At 40.0% G+C, this 21,107-nt stretch overlaps 1 long non-coding RNA gene across 1 annotated transcript in view; it reads right to left on the bottom strand.

Moving 5' to 3' along the window:
• LOC145515355 (uncharacterized) overlaps positions 1–17,958 on the bottom strand; it is a 150,536-nt gene extending 132,578 nt beyond the window's left edge. Inside the window, exons 1-3 of the long non-coding RNA XR_014060856.1 lie at positions 16,220–17,958; positions 15,702–15,819; positions 459–602 (exon numbers count right to left, since the gene is read on the bottom strand). This is a non-coding gene — a long non-coding RNA (uncharacterized LOC145515355). The remainder of the gene's footprint in view (positions 1–458; positions 603–15,701; positions 15,820–16,219) is intronic.
• Between the last annotated feature and the right edge of the window lie 3,149 nt (positions 17,959–21,107).

Below are 21,107 nucleotides of genomic sequence, written 5' to 3'. Positions count from 1 at the left end.
CATTCCAGAGTTAAGGTCAAGGCTGCCTAAGAACACCAGACCTCTTCTGCCACAGTGGGGGCTTATGTCCACCTGAGCAAGGCAACTGGAGCCTAAATCTGACACCCTGATTCCAACCAGCACTCCTCACCCAGAGGTGGAAAGGTCCCCACCTTTATAACTTGATTTTAGAAACACAGGGAATGGCACACCGGCCCCAGAATATGTACCACATCATATCAATGCCGAAATACCTTTGGTTATGGAATAGAACTTAATGTCTTTTGTTCAGAATGAGATGTAAGGTGCTATAACAGAGAGGAAGGAATAGAGAACACCTTTCCTAGAAACCAAGTGTGAAAGGAAGAAAAGAACTTGGCTTCAGAAGGGTTAAAAAAAAAAAAAAAGACATCATGGAAGGCAAAAGGGCATGGAAAGTGCAAGCAAAGAAAGCTGGGTGTTTCACAGACATCATTTACCTTTGGCAGTGCTCCTCCAGCAGGTCCCTTCCTTCTCATCTAGTTGGAAGTGGCATGAGGGAGGGGTGGTGGGAATGGTCAGTGGTCCATGTCTGGTAGGGCCTCCCTGTGCATCCTTCATATTCCATGTGTACCACAGAGGACCTAAAATACACACAACACAAGCAGAGGAGAAAAGGCATAAACACAGAGCATGTAGTCAGCTGAGAGCAAGATGGTGCTGAGCTTCCAGCATGGACATGGCCACGCTGTTCCTGGCTGTCAGGGTTTTTTCTGTGATGTTGGACCAGTGCCGAAACCTCTCTGTACTTTCATTAATGCATGAACAATATGTCTAATCCCTGTCTCATAAGAATGCTGTGAAAACTAATGAGCTTATAAAAAAAAAACTAAACTGATGTAAAAGTCCTCTGTATACCCCAGAGAGGCTATAAACACCAGGTGATCTAATTTAAAATACAGATGTGTATTTCCACATATGTCAGCCAATATAAGAACATTCAACTTTACAAAGCAATGGCTATTTGGTTATTTATTTTAAAAGCGGTAGAGGGGAATGGGCAGGGAGGTTTCACTTTGAAAACAGAATATCCAACAAGTGAAAGAAAACTAATGCTAGCATTGTTCAAATTAAGATTTAAATATCAATAACATTTATTGGATTTCTAGGTGGCTCAGTGGTAAAGAATCCGCCCTCCAATGCAGGAGACACAGGTTTGATCTCCGGGTTGGGAAGATCTCCTGGAGGAGGAAATGGCAACCCACTCCAGTATTCTTGCCTGACAAATCCCATGGACAGAGGGGCTTGTCCATTTGGCAGGCTACAGTCCATAGGGTTGTAAAGAGTCAGACAGACTAAGCACAAACACACACTCACACAAAACCTTTATTGAGGACTTGCTAGGCACTAGATGCCAAGCTAAGCATGTATTATCCCATTTAATCCTCACAGTTACCCATGGAAACTGTCCTTACTATCTCTCATTTCACAGATAGGAAAACAGAAATTCTGAGAAATTAAGTAACCAGCCAGAGGTTATCTTTAATCAGTAGTGGAGACAAGATTTGAAGCCCAGGACTGCTCAGTTCCTCATCCTTTTCTCTTTCTATTAAACTACCCTGCCTCCCCAACAAATACGTAGATCCCATAGAATATGCAATGTTTGTAGAGTAATAAACACCAAAAACCAAAACCTGGCAGAGAAGCTAAGGGAGAAGGGCTTAGAGATCCACATGCTTATTACTGTGAAGGATGTTTTAAATAAGATAGATTATCTCTAAATAAAAAATCCATAGGAAAATAACTTGTGATGTGTGAAATTCTTATTTACAGATGCTTGCTCCTGGGAAGAAAAGCAATGACCAACCTAGACAGCATATTAAAAAGCAAAGAGATTACTTTGCTGACAAATGTTCCTCTAGTCAAAGCTATGGCTTTTCCAGTAGTCATGTATGGATGTGAGAGTTAGACCATAAAGAAAGATGAGCACAAAGGATTGATGCTTGTGAACTGTGGTGCTGGAGAAGACTATTGCAAGTTCCTTGGACAGCAAGGAGATCAAACCCTTCAGTCCTAAAGGAAATCAGTCCTGAATATTCATTGGAAGGACTGATGCTGAAGCTGAAGCTCCAATACTTTGGCCACCTGATGTGAAGAATTGACTCATTGGGAAAGACCCTGATGGTGGGCAAGACTGAAGGCAGGAGGAGAAGGGGACGACAGAGGATGAGATGGTTGGATGGCATCACCAACTCAGTGGACATGAGTTTGAGCAAAGTCTGGGAGATGGTGATGGACAGGGAAGCCTAGCATACTGCAGTCCACTGCTGAGTGACTGAACTGAATTGACTGATCCACTCAGCTCATTCTGGCAATTATATTTATGACAGATTCAGATTTCCAGGTAGATGCAGAATTCAACATTCCTCCATAGGGAAGGCATCCTTGCTTAGGACCCACCTCCTCCAGTACTAATATACAGCACAAGCTCGGGCAGGTGACTACCCTCCTCCATACAATCCTTCTCCAGGGGATCTTCCTGACCCAGGGATTGAACCCACATCTCCTGTGTCTCCTGCATTGTAGGCGGATACCTTACCACTGAGCCATCCAGGACTCTGCCCATAAAATCCAGTGAGATTCAATAAACACTGACAGAGAGCCCCTTCAGCACCAGACAAGAAACCAGGTGGTCTTTTCCAGCTATCCAGTAACATGGCTCTAGAAAAGCACTACTAAGACAGAGAGGGCAGTGTAATCTGCCTGGTGTCAATTGCAGTGTTCAATTACAGTGCTTTTCTTCCAACATCTAACTTATCACTGAGAACTGAAAAGTGACCCTAACCGGTGCTAAATTGGTTCCTCATCACAAACCTAGCTATCCCCAGTCTAACTTTCCTCTCTGCAGCCTGACATTTCAGTGATTTTGATGATTTAACACACCATTCTCCAAAGGGAGCAATTGCCTCCAGGGCCCCAGAGGGAGTTGGTGACCCTGCGCTTCCTCCAGCCCACGTGGTGTCCACCTGTTTCCTCTCTTGCAGCCACACGGTTCTCAAGACACTGCCTAAAGCCCAGAAGCAGAGAACAACGCAACCCTGAGCCCTACAAGCAGAGCTGAGATTTGTCAGCCATTCAGGGCAGAGCCGGAATCCTCCCGTTCCAGCTTCGAGAGCCAAGTTCAAGACCACTGGGGCTCCTCCAAGCCATCTGTGGACTCCATTTCACGTCTCAGCCAGGAAGTATACGATGGGGGGAGAGGGAGAAAGAAGAGGCATATCCTTCTCCTGAGAAAGGAACTGCAGAGGAAGTCAGAAAACCTAAATACGAGCATCCATCCGTGGGGCTAACATCACCTGCACAATTTTATCTGAGGCCAGACTCAAGCTTATGCAAACTAGACAGCTGCCTACCAGGGCAGGTTGTTCGAAATAGTGAAAAGGACTCCTTGAATGAAAAAGATGCCTTTTCCGCAAACCTGCTAATGCCTAACTAAAATCCCAGGCTGTCACCTCTGTTCATAGGCTTGCAGTCTTTTATTCCACTTGGCCTGGTCTTGCTATACAGGCTGGGGTGAGCCCTGTGGAGCTGCTGACCAAGGCTGGCGAGTTGTCCTGGGGTCTGGAGCCAAGTCATGTGTGAAGTGGCCATTATCAGCAGAACAGATCCAGGAGTGAGAGTCAAAGCGTGACTGGGAAGACCCACCCCAATCTGTGGCCTCCCTCACCAGACCACTCTCCATCAACCACAGGACCCAAAGTCAAAATATAAGAAGCATCAGGCTTTCCAGCTTCACTCATTGTGATTGTCTTACTTTCTAATTCTATCCTTGCCCTTGCTGAGTTTTTTCCTGGCTGCTTCATTCCATTGACTGCTTAACATCTAACGCTTTTACTTTTCTCTTTCATTTCCAGTCCCTTCCTGTTACCCCAGACCAGACAACAGACAGGATTCTGCCTCCATGGTATTAGGGCAGGGGAAACACCACAGATAGGCTTTGCAATCAAAACAGTTTGAGGCAGGAGGCAGATGGGCACTCCCATATTAAAGCAATTGGAAATTCATTCGCTATTGACCGAAACTCCGAGATGAGAACAGCAGGACAATTAAGGCGAGAGGCTGGGCCCACCCAGACCCCATATTTCTTATTATCAAAGTCAGGAGAACTCCCTGACCACACATGTACAGAAAGGTTCCTTGGAGGCCAAAGGAGAGTTATGATACGGGATGTTCTACCCAGACAGCTTTTCAGTAGAATCCATCTTGACTAAGAGATGCATGTACACACATGGGAGGATCCTGAGATATACCAAATACAGACTGTGAGCCAGGCAAATCAGAATGATTGGCCAAAGGAAAACCAGAAGAAATGCCCCATGTAAGTAATTTACACTGCCACATGGGTACAACTCAGGGACTCTCCCTTTGAGTCTGCCTGTGTATTTATCCACAAGTACTGTACTTTTTTCCTCCTAATAAATACTTTACTTACCTTACTACTTTCCATCTTGGTGGAAATTCTTTTCTGCAAAACTGAAGGCCAGGGCCCTTTCACTGACCACTGGTCTAGTGCCTCAGATCCAGTGCTTTCACAACCACAACCCAGCCTCAGCCTCTGGCTGGGAACCCAGCCCTGCTCCAACCCATTGCAGGCTGAGGCCACCTGAGAATCACATCGAGTCCCAGCTCTGCCATGCTGTTTGAACTTGAACAAGGTATTTTAAACTCTCTAATCTTCAGTTTCCCCATCTGTAAGATGAAGTCACTAACATCAACTTCATAGAGAAAAGCCCACACAGCAATGAAGATCCAGCATAGCCAAAAATAAATAAAATTATTTTTAAAAAAACAAAGTGCATGATATTAAGACACAAAGTTGGAGCTCTCTTGTATCATTTTCTCCTAAAATTTTTAGGTTTGGAGATCAACAAAGAGGGCTTCTTTGACTAATATGCAAATGATCACTTCATGACCCCTAATTGCTGTATGTTTTCTTAGTATCAGGGTCAATAGAAAATTTCCAATGCAAGAAGCCAGTTTATTCCATCCTTAGCTCAAAGCAGTTGATGAAAAGGCTTTGTTAGTGGGGATAGTTTCAGGTATGGCTTAGTCATGGGTTTTTGACGCAAGTGATATGAACTGGAAAAGAGTAAAACATATTACTGGATGATCTGTGCCTTCTGTATTGCAATATGTTCCTTACTTCAATTCAAATAGTTCTAGATTGGAAAGAGAAAGGCGGGGGTGGAAGGCAGAGGGAGAAAGCAGTGGGAGAGAGGGCAAAAAGCAGAACAAGAGAGAAAGAGATGGAAATCAGATTAATTAAAGTGTTAAATAAACATTTGCTGGCAGCTTAAGAGGTAAATGATCTTTCGAGGCCCTATGTTCATGGGTTAAGTCAACACTTACAGCCGGTCACCATGAGGGTTTCTGCCAGAGCTATGGACTGTGTCATAGCACTCCAGGCTGAAAAGTAAATATATAACAGCACAGCACACGTCTCAGAAACAACCAACAGACGAGTTTGCTGAAGATCTCTAGCTAATTGACTACTGCCAAAGCACCCCCTCACAACTCAAGATTCCTTCTCACCTTCTCCTTCCAAAAGCCCCACCCTGGCTAAAATATCAGCTCATCAAGTCAACAGCAGGCTGAGGTCTCAGAGACCTGGAGTTCAGTCAAGATGGCAGGACCAGGAAGTAATAGAGGGTGGTGCTGTTAATCACTAAGTCATGTCCGACTCTTGGCAACCTCATGAATTGCAGCACACCAGACTTCTCTGTCCTTCAGTCCTACCAGACTCTTGGAATCTGGTCCAACTCATATCCATTGAATCAGTGATGCCATCCAACCATCTTATCCTCTATCATCCCCTCCTCCTTATGCCCTCAGTCTTTCCCATCATCAGGGTCTTTTAGTCAGCTCTTCACATCAGGTGGCCAAAGTATTGGAGCTTAAGCTTTAGCATCAGTCTTTCCAATGAATATTGAGTTGATTTCCTTTAGGACTGACTGGTTTGATTTCCGTGCAGTCCAAGGGACTCAAGAATTTTCTTCAGCACCACAATTTGAAAGCATCAATTCTTTAGCTCTCAGCCTTCTTTATGGTCCAACTCTCACATCTGCACGAGACTACTGGAAAAATCATAGCTTTGACTATATGGACTTTTGTCAGCAAAGTGATGGCTCTGCTTTTGAAAATGCTGTCTAGGTTTGTCATAGCTTTTCTTCCAAAGAGTGTCTTTTAATTCCATGGCTGTAGTGGATGAGAGCAAGGAAAATTGTATCTTAAGGATGAAAGCAATGAAACCCAAGAACCTGAAATTTGTCTTTGTGGATCCAGATATGGGAGATAACTCCAAAAGCTAAGAGGCAAAGAGAGGCAGTAACAGAAGGAGAAGCAAGAACAAAATACAAGCAAGTATGACCCAAAGAACTGCCTCACTTGAGCTCTGATGGCCAGCACTGATTTTGATTAAATTTCAGCTATGAAATGGGGAATGGGAAGAGTTGCTTGGCTTAAACTCACAGAATTAGGAACCTATTAAGCAGATTAACCTCTTCCTCCCTTGCTAGGAATGGCACACAGTCACAACTATTTGTCCATGTACATCCACACAAACACACACACACACACACACACACACACAGAGTCTGAACCTTGGCACCTCTACTTTAAGACTGTCAACTCCTTTACAAGCATAAAAAAAAAAAAAGACCCTAGATCTTGATTTAATACTAACTCATTTGGGGACTTCAGAAAAGTCTCTGTTCTCTTGTTGTTGCTCAGTTGTTCAGTCATGAATCTTTGCGATCCCATGGACCGCACCACACCAGGCCTCCCTGTCCTCCACTGTCTCCCAGAGTTTGCTCAAACTCATGTCCACTGAGTCTTTTCTCTAGCCCTTGGGTTTTTGGGTTGCAAACTATGGATAGTATGAGCTGAACTTCTGGTGGTTTGGAGGATAAAGTGAGAGAATGCATTGTGAGAGTACTTTGGAAAAGTATATGTGTTATATAAATGTAAGGGATCATATTATTAAGAGAGCTTTGTGGGCTACTTAGTTTTCAGTTCTTCCTTTCAAAACCAGACTAATCTCAAGACCTAAGCCAATGACAACCCATTTATGATTATAGTCACAGCAGGATTTTTGATTCCTAACTCAGCTCACCCTGACTTACTTTGGGTTCTTCTCCCAATTTCACTGAGTAGTTTTATCTAGAGTTGGCAGGAAAAATGCAGAGCATACAGTCAAATTTGAATTTAAGATAAACATCTAATAACTTTTTAGTTTATGTTCCAAATTACACATAGGACATACTTAGTAAAGATTTATCTCTTGTTACTTTAAATTCAAATTTAAACATGCTCTGCATTTTTTGAACTCTCAATTTTATTTTTTATTTTTTAAACTTTGTATTTTATATTGGAGTATAGCCAATTAACAATATCATGACAGTTTCAGGTGCATAGCAAAGTGACTCAGCCATACATTCACATGTATCCCTTCTCCTCTAAACTTCCCTTTCATCCGGGCTGCAACATAATATTGAACAGAGTTGCCTGCTATACAATAGGTCCTTGTTGATTATCAATTTTAAATATAGCAGTGTGTCATGTCCACCTTAAATTCCTTAACTATCCCTTCCACTCATCTCACATGCTAGTAAAGTAATGCTCAAAATTCTCCAAGCCAGGCTTCAGCAATACGTGAACCGTGAACTTCCAGATGTTCAAGCTGGTTTTAGAAAAGGCAGAGGAACCAGAGATCAAATTGCTAACATCTGCTGGATCATCAAAAAAGCAAGAGAGTGCCAGAAAAACATCTATTTCTGCTTTATTGACTACGCCAAAGCCTTTGACTGTGTGGATCACAATAAACTGTGGAAAATTCTGAAAGAGATGGGAATACTAGACCATCTGATCTGTCTCTTGAGAAACCTGTATGCAGGTCAGGAAGCAACAGTTAGAACTGGACATGGAACAACAGACTGGTTCCAAACAGGAAAAGGGGTATGTCAAGGCTGTATATTGTCACCCTGTTTATTTAACTTATATGCAGAGTACATCATGAGAAACTCTGGGCTGGAAGAAGCACAAGCTGGAATCCAGATTGCTGGGAGAAATATCAATAACCCCAGATATGCAGATGACACCACCCTTATGGCAGAAAGTGAAGAAGAACTAAAGAGCCTCTTGATGAAAGTGAAAGAGGAGAGTGAAAAAGTTGGCTTAAAGCTCAACATTCAGAAAACTAAGATCATGGCATCTGGTCCCATCACTTCATGGGAAATAGATGGGGAAACAGTGGAAACAGTGTCAGACTTCATTTTTGGGGGCTCCAAAATCACTGCTGATGGTGATTGCAGCCATGAAATTAAAAGACACTTACTCCTTGGAAGGAAGGTTATGACCAACCTAGATAGCTTATTTAAAAGCAGAGATATTACTTTGCCAACAAAGGTCCGCCTAGTCAAGGCTATGGGTTTTCCAGTGGTCATGTATGGATGTGAGAGCTGGACAATGAAGAAAGCTGAGCACCGAAGAATTGATGCTTTTGAACTGTGGTGTTGGAGAAGACTCTTGAGAGTCCCTTGGACTGCAAGGAGATCCAACCAGTCCATCCTAAAGGAGATCAGTCCTGGGTGTTCATTGGAAGGACTGATGTTGAAGCTGAAACTCCAATACTTTGGCCACCTCATGAGAAGAGTTGACTCATTGGAAAAGACCCTGATGCTGGGAAGGATTGGGGGCAGGAGGAGAAGGGGACGACAGAGGATGAGATGGTTGGATGGCATCACTAACTCGATGGACAAGGGTTTGGGTAAACTCCGAGAGTTAGTGATGGACAGGGAGGCCTGGGGTGCTACGATTCATGGGGTCGCAAAGAGTCGGACATGACTGAGCGACTGAACTGAACTAAACTGATCCCTTCCCTCCTGGTAACAATAATTTTGTTTTTCTAAGTCTGTTTTGTTTTGTAAATAAGTTCCTTTGTATCATTTCTTTTTAGATTGCACATATAAGAGATACCATATGAGAGAATAGCATTGAAACATGTATATTATCATATCATTATCAGATCATCAGTTCAGGTTTGATGCATGAAACAAGTGCTCAGGGCTGGTGCACTGGGATGACCCAGAGGGATGTGATGGGGAGGGAGGTGGGAAGGGGGTTCAGGATGGGGAACACATGTAAACCCATGGCTGATTCATATCAATGTATGGCAAAAACCACTACAATATTGTAAAGTGATTAGCCTCCAACTAAAATAAATAAATTAATTTTAAAAAAAAGAGCTACCATATGATATTTATCTTTCTGTCTGACTTCATTCAGTATGACATCTATAGGTCCACCATGTTGCTGCAAATGGCATAATTTCATTCTTTTAAATGGTTGAGTAATATTCCATTGTATATATGCCACATCTTCTTTATACACCCCTCTATTGATGGACATTTAGATTGCTTCCATGTCTTGGCTATTTTAAACAATGCTGAATGAACATTGGGGTGCATGTATTCTTTTTGGAACATGTTTTTCTCCAGACATATGCCCACCTGGAGTGGGGTTGCAAAGTTATATGGTAGCTTTGTTTTTAGTTTTTTTAAGGAAACTCCATACTGTTCTCCATAGATAGACATGCTCTGTATTTCTATTTGCTGAACCTGGCAACCCTATTTTATACACATACAACCTCTGGTCTCCGTCTAAACAGAAAAATTTTTAATTCAATAATAATCTTGGCCAACCTTGCAACATAAATGGTGACATCAGCTACCAATTCCATTCTTCTTGAAAACATAGAATATCTTTTTATTCTCAGCTAAACCAGCTCATACCGACTTGCTTCATGTGAAGGAAGTTTCTCATTTTTCTCATAACGAGATTTTGGCCTGTCCTTGTGATCTTCTCCCTCAGAGATCATGAACTGATGACCTAAGGGCTAACTGAAAGCTTAGATGTTCTCTTTTGCTTGCAGCATGTCTTTTTAAGTTCTCTGTTATGTGCAAATATTTAACAAATGAGAAAATTATATTCAACTCCTATCCAAGATAAAGTAGCAAAGATTCAACATCCTGCCTGAAACAATCAAACCAAACAAAACAAAAAGACAGAGCACATGAAAAAGAAAGAAAAACCCCTTTCAAAAAGCTGAACATCATGTAATAAAGGACAATGATCCTGAAAGATAGAGGGAAATGAAGTGAACCCTACCATCGCCCCAGTATATCATCTTGAGAGAGTTTCCAGGTCATGACATGGAGGGAGGGAAGCCTAAGCAGAGCCCAAAGGACTCCTAGAATTTAGGAAATTGATATAAGTTGGTTATAATTCACAGGACAGAATATCAAAAACCAGAGAGTTGCACAAGGAGAGAACCTCAGATATCTGCAGACAGTCCACCCTAAGTATTCAACAGAATACTGATACTTGTGATAAGACCACCTGAGGCTAAGGAAGGAACTTAAAAAATTGAGGGAAAATGTGCCCAGGACTCAATTAAGGCCAGGAATACTGCCAATTTCCAACAGCCAACTGGAAAACCTCATAATTCACAGGGTTCTGGGTAGAATACTCAAAAGGACCTTACCTCAGTAGTGTGAAATAATTAGCCTTAGAACAAACTTTGTTCTTATACCACTTGCTGCTGCTGCTGCTAAGTCGCTTCAGTCGTGTCCGACTCTGTGCGACCCCATAGACGGCAGCCCACCAGGCTCAGTCGTGTCCGACTCTTAGCGACCCCATGGACTGCAGCCTACCAGTCTCCTCTGTCCATGGGATTTTCCAGGCAAGAGTACTGGAGTGGGGTGCCATTGCCTTCTCCGCTTATACCACTTAGCAAATCTTAAAAGTAGGACACAAGTGAATCAAAATATTTTCAAGTGTATCAACTGTGTCCTGGAACAAAGGTTAAGAATATAATAATAATTTAAAAAAAAAGAACATATGTAAGAATAAAAAGATACCCAATATCCAACAAGGTAAAATTCATAATGTCTGAAATCCAATAAAAAATTACCAGGCATGCAAAGAACCCAAAATATGATGCCTTATGAGGAAAAAAACCAATCAACAAAAACCAACCCAGAACTAACACAGATGTTAGAATGAATAGACAAGGATCCATGAAGGTGGTAATAGTATTCCACACATTCAAACAGTTAAGTGGAGATATGGAAGCTACAAGAAGTACCTAAGTGTAATGCTTAGAGATTAAAGGTACAATGTCAGAGATTATAAAATATGTTGTATATAATTAATGGAAGATTAGATATGGCAGAATAAAACAGTATAGAACTTAAAAGACATAGCAATGAAAACTATACTAAAAGAAACACAGAGAGCAGAAAAAAAGGGGAAAAGAGTATCAGCTGGACAAATTAAACTGGACTAATAAGCATATTAGGCTTCCCTGGTGGCTCAGACAGTAAAGGATCTGCCTGCAATGTGGGAGACCCGGGTTCAATCCCTGGGTCAGGAAGATTCCCTAGAGAAGGAAATGGCAACCCACTCTAGTACTCTTGCGTGGAAAATCCCATGGACAGAGGAGCCTGGTAGACTACAGTCCATGGGGTCGAAAAGAGTCAGACATGACCAAGTGACTTCACTTTCACCTTCAATAAGCATATTGTTCCTTCAATGAAGGAAAAGGGAGAAAAAAATATCTGAAAAAGTAATGGCTGGTTTTTGGAAAAAAATACCAAAATTTTTGAAAAAATACCAAAACTGTTTTTCTGCTATTTTGAGCAACAAAATAAAGTAACACTGAGTTATAATCCAAAGTATAATATATCCATGGGGCCACATGGATGACAATCAATTGATCAATCAATAAATGGGAGAGAATGGTGGCTCAGATGGTAAAAAAAAATCTGCCTGCAATGCAGGAGACTTGGGTTTGGGAAGATCCCCTGGAGAAGGAAATGGCAACCCATTCCCATATTCTTGCCTGGAGAATTCCGTGGACAGAGGAGCCTGCGAGATGCAGCCCATAGGGTCGCAAAGAGCTGGACAGGACTGAGCAACACACACACACGATAGACAAATCACAGAAGAATTCTAAATAATTTATGCAAACACTCTGCTTTCAAGGGGATGGAACGTAACTACCCATTCCGAAAATGTGTACTGTACATAATGACTTTCTTTCAAAGCACACATTATTAAAAGGAGTCCCTTCACTTTCCACTGGAGAACCTGACAGAGGCCACCTCAATCAGATAATCAAAGTTAACGTGAACAATAAGAAACTCTGGCTAGAATTTCCAGTACAACATTGAATAACAACAGGGAAAGCAAGCACCTTCATCTGTGTTAGATTTGGGTTATTCATAAATACTGTTTATAGACATACTGCATAGCACAGGCAACACTACTCAATATACTGTAATAACCTATATGAGAAAAATCTGAAAAGAAACGAATATATGTCTAACTGAATCACTTTGCTGTACACCTGAAACTAACACAAACTTTGTTTTTTTAAACGCAAATACTTCATTAAACTTTTTTAATACCGTTTACTGTGTTGAGGAATTTTTCTTCTATTCTTACTTTCCTGAGAGCTTTTATCATTAAAGGTATGTTGCACTTTCTCAAATGTTTTTTCTACATCAGTCGAGATAATCATGTAGACTTTTTGCTTTATTCTATTAACTGTGTTTTCTTAATTATATTGAGTGACACTTGCATTCCTGGGATAAACTCTATTTGGTCATGGTGAATAATCATTTTGATGTGCTCTTGGATTCAATTTGCTAATATTTTTTTCAGGATTTTTACTTCAATATTCATAAAGCATATGGAACCGTAACTTTCTTTTCTTGTGATGTCTTCTGGCTTTGCAATCAGAGTTATGCTAGTCTCATAGAATGAGTTGGGAAATGTTCTCACCTCCTCAAATTTTTTTTGGAAGAGTTAGATAAAGATTGGTATTAATCCTTTAAATGGTTTTTGAATGCAGTAGTGAAGCCATCCAGTCCAGGACTTTTCTTTCTCGGGAGGTTTATGGATACTGATTCAATCTTTTTAGCATTTTATATATATGATAAGATTTGTTGTTTCTTCTTGAGTCAGCTTAGTTAATTTGTGTGTCTTAAGGAATTGTCCATTTCTTCTAGACTATCTAATTTTGCTGGCATATAGTTATTCATAGTATACTCTTACAATCTTTTTATCTTTATCAGGTCAGTAGTAATGTTATCAGTTTCAGTTCTTATTTTGGTTATTTGTGTCTTCTGTATTTCAAAATATTTATTTCAGACAGTTTCTGCCAGTATTATTGTTGTCCAGGCAGAGACAAAGGTTCCCAGTGCTTCCTGCTTCATCTTCTATGACATTACTCTTAAACGGAAATTCCTATCACTAAACACCCACACACATATATATGTTTTTTAAAGTCTCAAATCAATGGCCTCTGTTTCCACAAGAAGAACTAGAAACAGAAGAGCAAAATAAATGCAAAACAGGGAAATCAAAAGAATTAATAAAGATCAAAGACAAAGACAGTGAAACAGAACATTACACCAAACTGACTTCACTAAAAGCTGGTTCTCTGATAGTGTTGGCTGAAATAAAAATACATGTGAGAGCTATGAATTTCAGTTTTATTTGGGAACTTGCTGAGGACTATATCCCAGGAAAGGTTTCTCAGATAACTCTAAGAAACTTCTCTGAAGAGATAAGGGGGAGGCCAGCGGATATGTGATTTTGGTGAAAGGGGACGTGCAACCAAGTACACATATCAGTAGAAAGCTGCCACTAGCTGCAAGGAACAGATGTCTTAATTAATGTTTTTAGTGCTTTTGTAAGTATGAAACAATGCAAGAAATTTGATTTATAAATTTTTCTTCTGAAAATATCTAAGTATCTGAAGGCTTGTTCTATAAGTTTTCCCAGAGTACACTATGCTTCATTCCTGATTTCTGCCCTGAAATCCTTTCAGGATGTGTTAAAGGTCAACAACAATAGTGGCTAATGATTTAATTCTTGTAGAACGAGAGATGAGTGTCCCCTCATGATCATAGGGCCTTCCCAGGTGGCACTAGTGGTAAAGAACCCGCCTACCAAGATAGGAGACGCAAGTTCGATCCCTGGTTGGGGAAGATCCCCTTGAGAAGGGCATGGCAACCCTTCTCCACTTCTCTCCACTCCATGGCAACCACTTCTCCCACTCCGGTATTCTTGCCTGGAGAATCCCATGGACAGAGGAGCCCGGCGAGCTACAGTCTATAGGGTCGCAAAGAGTCAGACACGACTGTGATCATAATAATAAAACTGACCATGGTTTGAGAGTCATTTCATGACTACTTGGTCCTACAGTCCTACAAATGCTCACTCCTAGGTCAGACCAGGATTTCACTGATAAGCCATTCAATGTGTTATTACTGGACGAGGCCCTGTTAACAGCCAAAAGTCTCTGGATCACCTGTCTGACTAGTCTGTGATGGTCCAGAAAAAGATTCTCTCTTGTTGCTTCTTCACATATCTAAAGGTACATTATTATCATTGTTATCATGTAGGATCTTCCCAACCCAGGGATTGAACCCAAGTCTCCCACATTGTAAGCAGATTCTTTACCAGCTGAGCCATAACGGAAGCCCAAGAATAATGGAGTGGGCAGCGTATCCCTTCTCCAGCGGATCTTCCCAACCCAGGAATCGAACTGGGTCTCCTGCATTGTGGGCGGATTCTTTACCAACTTAACTATCCTGGAAGTCATGTAGAACTACATATTTGGTCAATTATTTCAAGTCATCTAATCTTCATTTTGTCATAGGCTCAGTCACACATTTTGGTAATACAAGGAGAACAACCTTGCAAAATGGGCAGAATGCAAGTAATATACCAAGTAGGATTAGTAAGGTCATAAGTAAGAATTTAAAGTAAGAGCTTCCATTAGGTATAGCACCATATATCTCCAGGTCATCTGACCTAGTCTGTTCCATACCAATTTCTATCTTCAAGGGAAATGATATATTGGCATTGTTCATAAGGCACTCAGCTCAATTTCTTAGTGTTATTAGGCTGATTATCCTTAATATATTTTAATTGTTCCCAACATGATGGGGAAGCCTTAAATTTAAACCATCATGACCTGGTATTATCTACATAAATCCATAACTGAGGAAGTCTTTCACTAAAAGTTAGTTTATTACCCTGATTGAGCTTGAGTACCTTGAAAAGAAAATTCAAATTTATGGCCATGGTTAGAGCAAGAATGCCTGATTGGCCAAGTGGGAGAGTCCCATCTAGTATTATCAATAGTGGCCCAACGGCAACTATAACTTCTTTCTTCTAGATTAATTTCCTAAGGGCTATCCAGTTAGAACCTTAGAGAGGAGAAAGCCACTGAAGTAACTGAGAAGTAGACTGGATATAGGTAGTTAACCACAAACCCAAATTAAATGACTTTTAAAACTCTGCATTAGATTGCACTTATGATATAAAAAATAACTGATTCATATGCAAAAGTCCAAGAAATTAAGAAAACACTATAAATAATCACACAGGTCACGTCCGCATCTTGGTGTAGCTGTCTACTTCTGAGGACATCTTCTTGATCTGGTGTGGGTGTGGTTTTCTCCTCAGTTTGAGTGTCATTTTAAGGTGACTTTGAAATCAGCAGTCCTGTCTGTAAACCAGTCCATTGTAGGGGCCTTTTCTAAGTGGGAAATATGAATCTAAGAGTCAAATCCTTTCAGTTTCACTTTTCATGAGCTAGTTAAGAGTACCTGATAAAGGTCTTTCCATCTAGGCTGGAGGCAGTTCTTTAAATAATGTTCTTTTCAGTATACATAATCTACTGGTTGCAGGTGGTGGAGTATCTGATCTTCATCCAAAGATAGATTGCTGTGATAAGTTTCAGAAACAAGCTTAGAGCGTTCTTTTAATAATTCAATTAAAATTTACAATAATGTAAAATAGCAACAAGGAGCTATCTGGGAAGTGAGTTTCAGGCAGTAAATATCAAACCTCAAAGATAATTAATTATAATAGAACTTAATATCCATCAAAATATAATTTTTTCTCTCTAAAATTGCCCTCATTTCTATCAAATACAGTTAAATTATAACTAATTTGTTCAAAGAATCAGTCTGGTTTCAATAAACCTGGTCTGATTACTTACATAAGTGTAATTGATCATACAGGCTTTTTTTAAATTGATTTTGCTGTAAATTTTTGTAAGGAATCTCAGAGTAAACTTTTAAAAGGTTTCTTAAAGGCCCAGAAAGCCATCCCAAGGGTTTACCACAGATTCTGCCCACAATATCAGAAATTTGACTGAATTTCTCTCTTCTCGAGGTCCCCAATGTATCTTGAGATTTCTGCACCTGTCAGGTGGTAACCTTCCTTATTCATCTGATAAGACTTCTGGTAACCTAAGTTTTCGATTTCTGGTGGGATCAAGTAGAAAGATAAATGTTTAAATGTTTCAATTCTGCTTGCAAAGATATAATTTACCAATATGCTATAGACACCATTAGATTAAGGTGAAAGATTTTCTTCTATCTGGAGAATATAGATTAAAAGACAATAATATTTCAAACCAAAAAAACACTTAAAATTATAACTATATTTACCAGCTCACTCATTCCTATGTAACTAATCTTTTTTGTTAACAATTTTATGAAACCATCAGGTTTTCCATTAATATTCCTCAGTTTCTTACCCAGGTCAGCAGAATGATCTAAAGTTTATCAAAAAAAAAACCAAACAAACAAACCTGTACTTGTAAAAAAAGATGCTTCCATAAGACTTCTTGAAAATGAAGCATTTTTGTAAAGGCATCAGAGTGACACGGTAACTATCTATGAATGTCAAGACTTAAAGGGCATGGTTAAAGGCCTGATCACAATGCAGCTGATTACTGCTGTGACACACAACATTTTAAAATAATAACTACAATTACGACTGATTTTACCAGGGCATACCAAATTTTTACGAATTCCAGAAATTTTCTAGAACACTTATATTAGTAACATTTACCCATACAATATACCTAGGAACTTTTATCACTTGACAATGTTTCCCATACAATTTAACATGGAATATTTCTAGGAAGGGCTTCCCTCATGGCACTAGTGGTAAAGAACCTGCCTGCCAATACAGCCAATACATGAGACGTGGGTTCAATCCCTAGGTTGGGAAGATCCCCTGTAAAAGAAAATAGCGACCCACTCCAGTATTCCTGCTTGTAGAATTCCATGGACAAAGGAGCCTTGCTGGCTACAGTCCATGGGGTTGCAAAAGAGTTGGAAATGACTTAGCAACTGAACAGCAACATCCCTCAAAGGACTTGCACTTAGAATATAAATACAGATTCTTAAAAACTCTCCTAACTCAATAATAAAAGAATCATCAAAAAAAGTAATGGGCAAAGGATTTAAATAGACACTTCACCAAAGAAGATATATGGAAGACAAATGATCACATGAAAACATGCCCAATGCAATTAATGATTAGGGAAATGCAAATTAAAACCACAGTAAGATACCACTAAACACCCACTAGAATCGCTAAAATTAATACTGGCCATACCAAGCTCTACTGGGTTCTCAGAGTGTCAGAAAAAAAATTTCCTCAAGCTTCCAGCAGGTGAGGGGAGAAGGAAATATTTTTAAATATGCCAGAGCATTCTTCTTAATAAGGCCTGTTCTCAGAGAAATTAGTTATCAGAACCTAACCTGCTGGATTATTGTGGGTGTGCACCCAGTCACTCAGTTGTGTCCAACTCTTTGCGATGCTGAGGACTATAGCCCACCACGTTCCTCTGTCCCATGGGATTTTCCAAGCAAGAATACTGGAGTGAGATGCTATTTTCTTCTCCAGGGAACCTTCCCTACCCAAGGATAGAACCCATGTCTCCTGCATTGGTAGGCAGATTCTTTAGCTTATTATTAGAGCCTAACTGACCTGGGAGAAGTGAAATACCCAACACAGTCACCTCTAGCTTTCCAGGTGGGAGAAGGGAAATACCCAGTTGCAACCTACTAAAGCCATCTCTTCCTGTCTAAGGGTGAGAAAAATACTGAGAAACACACGTGAAGTTCACAGTCACAAGCATAGGCTCATTAAAAGACTGAGACCTGATCATAAGACTATAGGACGCTTCCCCTCCCCCAATACCTCAGCACATTACCAAAGACCTATTTACACTTGTCCCATTTTCCTGATGCATCATGTCCAACTATCAAGAAAAATTAAAAAGCCATAACAAAAGACAAAAAAAATAAAACACAACTTGAAAAGACAGAGAAAGAATTAGGACCAGAATGATAGGGATATTAGAATATCAGACTTGGAATGTAAACCAAATATAATTAATATATGCTAAGGGTTTCAAAGGATAAAGTAAACATTACTTCGGCTGAGTGCCGAAGAATTTATGCTTTTGAACTGTGGTGTTGGAGAAGAGACTCCTGAGAGTCCCTTGGATTGCAAGGAGATCAAACCAGTCAATCCTAAAGGAAATCAATCCTGAATATTCGTTGGAAGGACTGATGCTGAAGCTGAAGTTCCAATACTTTGGCCACCTGATGCAAAGAGCCAACTCATTAGAAAAGACGCTGATGCTGGGAAAGATTGAAGGCGAGAGAAGGGGATGACAGAGGATGAGATGGTTGGATGGCATCACTGACTCACAGGACATGAATTTGAGCAAGCTCTAGCAGATGGTGAAGGACAGGGAAGCCTGGCATGCTGCAGTCATGGAGTTGCAAAGAGTCAGACACGACTTAGTGACTGAACAACAACAAAGGGTTTCAATGGATATAGTAGATATTACACAAGAACAGACAGGTGATAGGGTAAGCAGTGAGAAGCCCTAATAAAAAGTATGGTATACTCCTGCAATGAAATACTACTCAGCTATCAAAATGAGTGAACTATTGATCTCACAACATGGAAAATCTCAAAATAACTATTCTGAGTGAAAGGAGGTAGACAAAAAAGGAATATATAATCTATAATTCCATTTATATAAAACTCTAGAAAATACAAACTGATGCTGTCCCTCCCTTGGCATCTGAGGGAGATTGGTTCCCTGACTCACAACAGACATCAAAATCTGCTGATGCTCATTTCCTATAGTTGGCCCTAAACAGGTGCAGATTTCACAGACCAACTACATATGTATCAAAAAAATCTGAGTATAATTGGACCCATTGGCCCACACTGTTCAAACCATATTGTTAAAAGTCAGCTGGGTATCCTGTTTTATTCATTCTTCATCTTCCTGTTTTCCATTGACACTCTGTTGTTTGAAGCCTGCACCATCTTTGTGTTTTTAGCATTATCATAGTGTCCAAAACATTGAACACACTCCTTGGAACTGGGCTTTTATCCCTCGTAAGAACTAACTTTCAAGTAAAGTCAAAATTTTTCATTTTTAATTCTCTTCAATCAATGAAAAAGTAATATATTTATTGAATTTATTGTTATGGGAATGCAAAATGATAGAGCCACTTTGAAAGACAGTTTGGCAACTTTTTACCCTGAGTTACAGCCATTGGGCTCCTAGGTCTTCACCAAGCTGATGTGAAAACTTAGTGTTGACACAAACCTGCAAGTGAATGTTGATAGCAACTTTATTCATAATTGCCCAAAAATGTAAACAAACAACTAAGATTTCCTTCAATAAATGAGAGGTTAAACAAACCCCGCTATATCCACACACGGAATACTTAAGAAACAATCAAGTTGCAAAAAGATATAGAGAAATCTCAAATAGATACTTCTAAGTATAATAAGCCAGTGTGTTAAGACCCAATTATTTGATAATCTGGAAAAGGTAAAACTATGGAGATGGTAAATATACCAGTGTTTTCCAGGGTACAGAGGGAAGAAGACAGGGTTGAATGGTGAAGCACAGGGAATTTTTTTAGGGTGGTGAAATTATTCTGTATGATATTTTAATGGTGAATACATGATACCATGCATTTGTGAAAACTCACAGAACTTTAAATACTGGTGGACATTGATGCATGCAAACTTGAAAAATCATCTAGGAGTTTTGGGGATACCAGAATAGAACACATAAGATAATGAAAACAACGTAACTGTATCACAAACATATGAAACAATTTCATTGAAGGGGATGGGGTAAAAGATGCTGACACTACAGACTTTGAAGATTCAGCCTCTAAGATCAAAGGCAAAAGAAACTGTATATAAGCACTGTACCCGAGTGATAAACTTGTTTCATGGGGTGCAGATTAACCATTTCGATACCACTATAAATGTGTACTAGGACTGAACAATTAAATTAATGGAGACAAACGGTGGGAACCAGGTTCTCACTGTCGGAGTGGGAAGGTACAGATGATCAAGGGGAGGAAACTAGAATGATCTACCTGGAAATAGATTAGAGTTGGAGAAATCAGTGTGAATTTACCCTTAGCTTAATATAGATGCAAATGTTTATATTCATAGATACGTGTGAGTAACAGGTTAGTATACACACATATATTTTCTTGCTTTGTCAGCTGACATCTTTTTGTTGGAGTATAGTTGCTTTACAGTGCTGTGTTAGTTTCTGCTGTAAAAAGAATTGAATTGGCCCTATGTATATGTGGTGTTCAGCTACATGTATACGTATATAGCTGAATCTCCTTCCCACCGCCCATCTCACCCCTCTAGGTCATCACAGAGCACCAAGCTGAGCTCCCTGTGCTAAACAGCAAGTTCCACTAGTTATCAATTTTGCCCATGGTAGTGTATGAATGTCAATCCCAATCTCCCAATTCATCTCACCCTAACCCTAACCACACTGTGTCCACATGTCTGTTCTCTGTGTCTGCGTCCCTATTCCTGCCCAGGAAATAAGTTCATCTGTACTATTTTTCTAGATTCCACATATACTTGTCTTAGAAGCAGCAACACCTCAGTAGTAATGAGCACACCTAGCATCCAGACTCTCTTTTGATGACACTTTCCTACTTTCCTCTGACTTTCCATTTCTTTCTCCTAAAGGACACCTTCTTGTTTTGGATAAGAAAATGGGGTCCCTCAAAAAATGAGTTTTGTAAAGTCATACAGCCAATTAATATTAAGGTCAGTCCTGGAATGCCTTGTGTTACTCCACTGATATTCACATACAGGATAATTCCCAAACTATGAGGGTAATATTTGTTGCTTTG

The sequence above is a fragment of the Giraffa tippelskirchi genome, chromosome 1, assembly GCF_054371585.1.
Source record: "Giraffa tippelskirchi isolate mGirTip1 chromosome 1, T2T-mGirTip1v1.2.pri, whole genome shotgun sequence".
Taxonomy (NCBI): Eukaryota; Metazoa; Chordata; class Mammalia; order Artiodactyla; family Giraffidae; genus Giraffa; species Giraffa tippelskirchi.
Note: the sequence above shows the minus strand (reverse complement) of the source record. Positions and strands in the feature narration are given on the sequence as shown.